The sequence below is a fragment of the Talpa occidentalis genome, unplaced genomic scaffold, assembly GCF_014898055.3.
Source record: "Talpa occidentalis isolate TD23 unplaced genomic scaffold, MPIMG_talOcc4v2.1 talOcc4.9, whole genome shotgun sequence".
NCBI classification, from domain to species: Eukaryota; Metazoa; Chordata; class Mammalia; order Eulipotyphla; family Talpidae; genus Talpa; species Talpa occidentalis.
The window spans coordinates 21477332-21483422 of record NW_023605305.1 but is presented as its reverse complement, the minus strand read 5'-3'; positions in this window follow the sequence as shown (position 1 = coordinate 21483422).

Below are 6091 nucleotides of genomic sequence, written 5' to 3'. Positions count from 1 at the left end.
CCGGTCACCGGAGGAGGAGGGTCCCACATGGCACGCAGACCTCTCCTCCTGCCGCCCGCTGCTACCCTCAGCAGTGTACTTCGGTCTTCTGCTGCTCTGCTCCCCACTCTGGCTCTGGTGAATTCTCTCACCCTCCCGAGCTTCTGACTGTACCCAGTGCTTGGATAAACAAACAAACAAACAAATAGATTAAAAAAAAAACAGTGTATTCAGTCAGACTGCCTGTTCTGCTCCCTACTCTGGTGAGTCCTCTCACCCTGCACCGCTGGCCTACACCCCCAGTTCTTCTAGGCAAAAAGAAAAAAAGATAAATAAAAAGCAAAAATTAAAGAAAGTATACTCTTTTATTTATATTTTAAAAAATTCCTTGCTGCTTAAAGCACCAGAGTCAGTTTTCAATGTAACCAAGACTCCCTCTGGTAGTCATCCTTGGTCCTCTAAGGTTCTGCAAGGGTCTCTGCACCACAAGTTCTGGCTTTGCCCATAACCATATAATTCAATGCCTCTATCATATCTCCCAACTATAATCTCAAAGCTCTTAGTCTAAAAGTCTACGGGCAGAGGTGATTCAGAATTCAGAATTCTTTCAGATTTCAGAAAGGAGATTTGGTGCCTATTCTGGAGGCACATTAGATGACCACATTACTAATTTACCATCAATGAGTTCATCCATAAGCTTGGTATCAGTTTAGATCAGGTTTTGCCATCAAATGAGTCTTGGTGCCTTGGAGCTTTTCAGAACTTTATACATTTCAGATTGCAGAAAAGAGCTAACAGTTCTGTAAAGTTAATGGTCAACATAAGCTGGCATTTATTGAGCACTCATATGTGCCAGGAGCTGTCCTAAGTATTACGTCTCACCTCTGTTGACTGAAACAAAAGTCTCTATGGTAGTTAGACTGTTGATGAACGTGAGATAATCAGTAAGGATTTGAGCCTGGGAAGGTCTGGTAGATTTTACTTCACAATAACTGTTCTGCCCACTGCTAGTTAGGATTCAGTTTATAGACCTTGTCACAGAATAGGAATCCTGTAAAGAAGAAGGTATGGGGAGTCAATGATGGTGAGAATGTAATTGTTCCTGGTTTTCACTGGGAGGTGAAGGTCTTTGGATTTCCTAAGTTATCTTGACCTAAAGAAATGTCAAAGTTAGGGTCTCCCTGGTGATGCAAGTGGTTAGGACATAACCTATGAAGCTGTCCGCAGCCACTGAAGCACAGGTTTGATCCCTGGCCAGGGAGCTGCCCACATGGCACAGACCTCTTCTGACTTACCTGCAGCTACCCTCAGCAGTATGTTTCGGTCATTCCGCCTCTTCTGTACCCCACTCTGTCTCTAGTGAGTCCTCTCACCCCCACACCTCTTAAAAGATTTATTTATTTATATAAGAACTGGGGTACAGGCCAGATGTGTGGGAGGGTGAGAGGATTCACCAGAGATAGAGCGGGGAACAAAACAGGCAGACTGATGAAATACACTGCTGGGGGGAGCAGCAGGAGAGTCAGGAGAGGTCTGCCTCGCCATGTGGGACCCTCACCGGCTGGCTGGGATTGAACCGGTGCTACAGAGGCTGCAGACACTTCACAGCACTGTGCTCAACCACCTGCGCCACCAGGGGAGGCCCTAAATAAATAAATCTTAAAAAGAAAAAGAAATGTCAAGGCTACCAGTGCGCAAAGGAGGGCAAAGTTACCTATGCAAAGAGTGCCTGGTGGAGACGCAAAGGCTAGGTACCCACTGTCAAATTATCTTTAGCTGGTCCTTGGCCACTAGTGGTGGGTACAAGTCTGATTTACCCACAGGCACCAGGTTCTCGTATGACTTGTTCTCAGAATAAGTATATGCAGGTAGTTTTGCTCTCCTGCTACTGGAGCAAGAAGGGGGATCCCAGATGGTTCATAGTATGTTCACACCACCACGCCATGAAGCATTTTTTAAAAAGATTTATTTATTTATACATACAAGAACTGGGGTACAGGCCAGAGTTGTGGGGTGTGTGTGTGAGACGACAGAGTGGTAAACAGAACAGGCATATTGACTGAAATGCACTGCTGAGGGGAGCAGCGGGTGAGTCAGGAGAGGTCTACTGCACCATGTGGGAATCTCCCTGGCCGGAGATAGAACTCATGCTGCAGTGGCTGCAGATTGCTTCATAGGTTGCGTCTTAACCCCTTGTGCCACCAGGGAGGCCCTACCATGAAGCATTTTTATGCCATTTTACAGCCAAGGAAACTGTTTTAAACTTGAGCATAGAAAAAACTCTCTACTCTGGGAAGCTATGTCAATGGATGAGAAAATGGAGGCTTAGAGAAGCAAGGAAGTGGAGGGTAGGATCCTAAGACATCCTGGGTTCTCCCTTGAGAGAGGGCAATCCAGCACCCCAAGGGGTCCAGCCCAGCCCACGCAGCCGTGACCTTTGTTTTTTTTTTTTTTTTTTAATATTTTCTTTTTTTTTAAAGATTTATTTATACAAGAACTGGGGTACAGGTCAGATGCGCGGGAGGGTGAGAGGATTCACCAGAGACAGAGCGGGGAACAGAACAGGCAGACTGACAAATACACTGCTGAAGGGAGCAGCAGGTGCAACAGAAGAGGTCTGACGCGCCATGTGGGACCCTCCCCAGCTGGCTGGGATCGAACCGGCTCTGCAGAGCCTGCGGACAGCTTCACAGCGCTGTGCTCAACTGCCTGCACCACCAGGGGAGGTCCAGCCCTGACCTTTGTAACCTTACCTCACCTTGCACATCTCCATCCCAGATCTGGGCTACAAGGAGCAGACAAGCAAAGGAAACGGCAGTCCCAGGGAAACAATTGCTCTAGCAATGGGACAAAATATAATGCAAATACCATCTCAGGAACTCACTCCATACGCAAATGTCCACTGCTTTGCAGACTGACTGTGAGCATGTAAATAACTGGGTGGATTCAATTTATGACTCCTGTGCTTGTCTTTCTCTGCCCATTGTTCCCCCTTCCTGAGTCATTTTCCCAGATTTCACAAACCTGCACAAGAGACCACAGGGTCTGACGTCGGACTGCCATGTGTACACACTGAAAACCACAAGTCTGGTAACCTAGCCCCATTTTACCAGAAGTCGAGGGCCTTGTCACGCCATTATAGTGCACACTCTCATTAAGTTATCAAGCTTGTTCTTTTTCGTTGTTGCTGACAAAACAAAGCCCTCCACTGCCAGCAGGGCTGACCTAGTCCCCAGAAGGGTTGACATGGCCCACCTCTTTTAGGCTGGCGACTCTCCAGGTAAGAAGCAGTGCCAGTTTAACCTGCACTCTTAGCCAACCCGCGTCTCCCTAACTAAGAAAACCCAGCTGCCTGTAATAAACACTTGCTTACGCTTTCCAGGTGAGATCGGTAGCTCAGATGATTAAATGATGTGACCAAGATCTACAGGTAAATATGTGACAGAGCAAGAATTTAAACTTGAGTCTATGGCGCCTCCAATGCACTGCCTTGTGATACCTTTCCAAGAATGTGGGTGAGGGGTACAAGGGCATCACATACTAGGTACATACCTCACTTTCAGAAGAGGATCCTGGGAACGTGTTGAATAAACAGAACAGTTTGTTGGGACAAGGGTCTGGAAATGCCCAAGGAACTTTGATTCACATGATGCTTGGGTCCGTGGAACGCACACTGGGAATTCCTTGCCATGTTGTTACTGTCCATCTGAGCGCTTGAGGCCCGGCCACGCTGTTTTCCACGACAGCTGCATCATTTTACAGGTCACAGTTTCAATATCTCCACATCCTTAGACCCACTATTTTCTGTTTCTTTGGTTATAGCCATCTGTGTAGGGGGCTCCCGGACCCCATTGCAGGGAGTATGGGGAGGTTCCCCCACACAACTACAACCAATTCTCAGATGCCAGCAGGGCATTCGAGAATCGATTCAATTCTGACACTATCTACCCTGAGATAGCACCAAACCCCACTATCTCCCGGAGACCCTTCTACTTCGGATAGACTGGCTCCGGGTTGAAGGGGGGGCAGTTCCCACAACCCCTCTCCAGGATTTATTTAAATAACTTGGCTTTCTCTCTCTCTCTCTCTCTCTCTCTCTCTCTCTCTCTCTCTCTCTCTTTTCTTGGTCGGTCAGCTAAAGATCTGGCAATTTTTTGATTAAAAGGTCGATCTTTTCAGAGAACCAGTTGTTTATTTCATTGATTCTCCACAGTTATTCTACACTCAATTTTATTTACCTCGACTCTAATCTTTATTATTTTCTTCTTTATGCTTGCTTGCAGTTAGCTTGCTCTTCTATCTCTAGTTCTGCAAGGTCCAAAGTCAGGTTATTGATTTGCCATCTTTTTAAAATGTAAGGATCTAAGCTATTCCTTTCTCTCTGAGACTGCTTTACTTCATCTCTTCAGTTATTTATATTACCAAATAATAAACAGAACTATTGGATGGCATACCATATTTTACCACATTTCTCAGGTTGAGATTTTATCTGTTTTTTGAGAAATATGTATTTATGTACTTGCTATATTTTCTAGCCACATTTTGCTCATCCATTTATCAGTGGATGGACATTTGTGTTGTTTACATGTTTGGCTGTTCAGAATATGCTATTTGACACAAGTGTTTGTGTGGATATATGTTTTGGGTTATCTTGGGAACATACCTGGAAGTGAATTGCTAGGTCACAAGGTAACTCTATGGTTAAACTCGGATGCAAGACACAGCAATATTATCTCATGTAGACATGCTCCAGTGTTCCCAATTGTACCAATAATGCCTTTTACAACTCTTTTTTTTATAACTCTCTTTTTTAAAAGGTTTATTTATGTATACAAGAACTGGTGTGCAGGCCAGAGGTGCGGGGGTGGGGTGGTGGTGAGAGGATTCACCAGAGACAGAGTGGGGAGCAGAACAGGCAGATCTACTGAAATACACTGCTGAGGGGAGCAGCAGGCGAGACAGGAGAGGTCTGCTGCACCATGTAGGTTGACTCCCTGGCTAGGGATTGAACTCATGCTGCAGTGGCTGTGGATAGCTTCATAGTGCTAAGACTTAACCCCTTGTGCCACCAGGGAGGCCTTTTATAACTCTTTTTAAAGTGAAGGCAAAATTCAAAGATCTTAGATGTATATTTCAATGAATTTCTCCCATACATATGTGTGTGTCAAATATATGTGTGTGTGTGTGTGTGTGTGTGTGTGCTACCATGACCCCAAACAAGATACAGAACATTTCCATCACCCCTCAAGGTTTCTCTTTCCCACCTCCCTCCAGATCTATTAATACTACATTAATTGTAGCTCTGTGGTAGCCATGAAAGACTCATAATTATCTCAACTGAAGTATCTGCACAGCTCTCCTGCCCACCTGTGACTATGCAGGTGCCTCTCTTTTTCTTCCTCCTTTTACTAATAAGCCTGGCCTTTTAAAATGTTCCAAAAAAATGAATTTGCAAAACAGATTCCTTTCAGCTTTTTTAACTCGGAGGCAGACTCTGGGAATGGGAAGACCATGAGCCCTGGAACTAAACAGACCCTTCTCTTATTTTAACTCTACCATTTATTACTATGGGTTGATTGCCTGGCATCTCTGAGCCTCAGTTTTCTCAAAGGTGAAATGGGTCATTTGTGAAAATTAGTTAGAATGATATTTTTGAAGCACCTTGTGGGAACCGACCAAATATTAATTCCTTCTTCATCTCACCCTCTTTCTTCCTTATTTGATTTTTCTTATTACTTTCAAAACAACCTTCAATTAATCATTTATTCACTCAAACAAAAAAAAATGAACAGCTATGTATTGGGTGCTAAGCTCTAGGGGAAACAATGTGAGTCAATTGCCAGGGTCCTTGCTTGCATGAAAAGAACAGTCAAGAGGAGACAATGGAAGAGGGGTGCCAATGATGGTGCCTCACCATCATAAGGTTAAGAAGATGGACCCAGCAATTGTATGGGGAATATAAAAATAAAATTTATATATAAAAAAAAAAGAAAAGAAGATGGACCCAGCGCTCTGAGAGGGTATAATGAGGGCCTTGAACTCTCTTGGAGCTGCTGATCAGGGAGGTCATCCATGAAGTGATTCTTCAGCTGGTAACTGAGTAAACCAGATA